This window comes from Centrocercus urophasianus, unplaced genomic scaffold, assembly GCF_019232065.1.
Source record: "Centrocercus urophasianus isolate 14NV4802_14NV808 unplaced genomic scaffold, USGS_Curo_1.0 seq_15, whole genome shotgun sequence".
In the NCBI taxonomy this organism is placed as follows: domain Eukaryota; kingdom Metazoa; phylum Chordata; class Aves; order Galliformes; family Phasianidae; genus Centrocercus; species Centrocercus urophasianus.
Genome location: NW_024884697.1, coordinates 34148 through 34717, shown reverse-complemented (window position 1 = coordinate 34717; position 570 = coordinate 34148).

Below are 570 nucleotides of genomic sequence, written 5' to 3'. Positions count from 1 at the left end.
ACCCCCATATGCAGCACACCCCAACCCCATGCACCCCAATACATCATGCTCCCCAAACCCATGCACCTCAATCTCCAAGTACAGCACCACCCCATCTCATGGATCCTACATCTGTGCAACCCAATACACAGCAGACCCCAAACCCATGCACCTTGCTTCCAGTGCACCCCAATACACAGCAGACCCCAACCCATGCACCTTGCTTCCAGTGCACCCCAGTACACAGCAAACCCCAAACTCATGCACCTTGCATCCCTGTGCACCCCGATACACCTCACACCCCAACCCAGTGCTCCCTGATGCATCACGCAGCCCCATCCCCATGCACCCCAATACACCGTGCACCCCAAACCCAGGCGCCTTGACCCCCCATACACAGCACATCCCAACCCCATGCACCCTACTTCCAATGCACCCCTATACCGCGTACCCCATTTCTATGCACCACACATCTTTTGTGCACCCCAATACACAGGATACCCCAGCACCCTACATCCCATGCACCTCAACACACCATGCTCCCCAAGCCCCCATGCACCTCAACCCCCATATGCAGCACACCCCAACCCC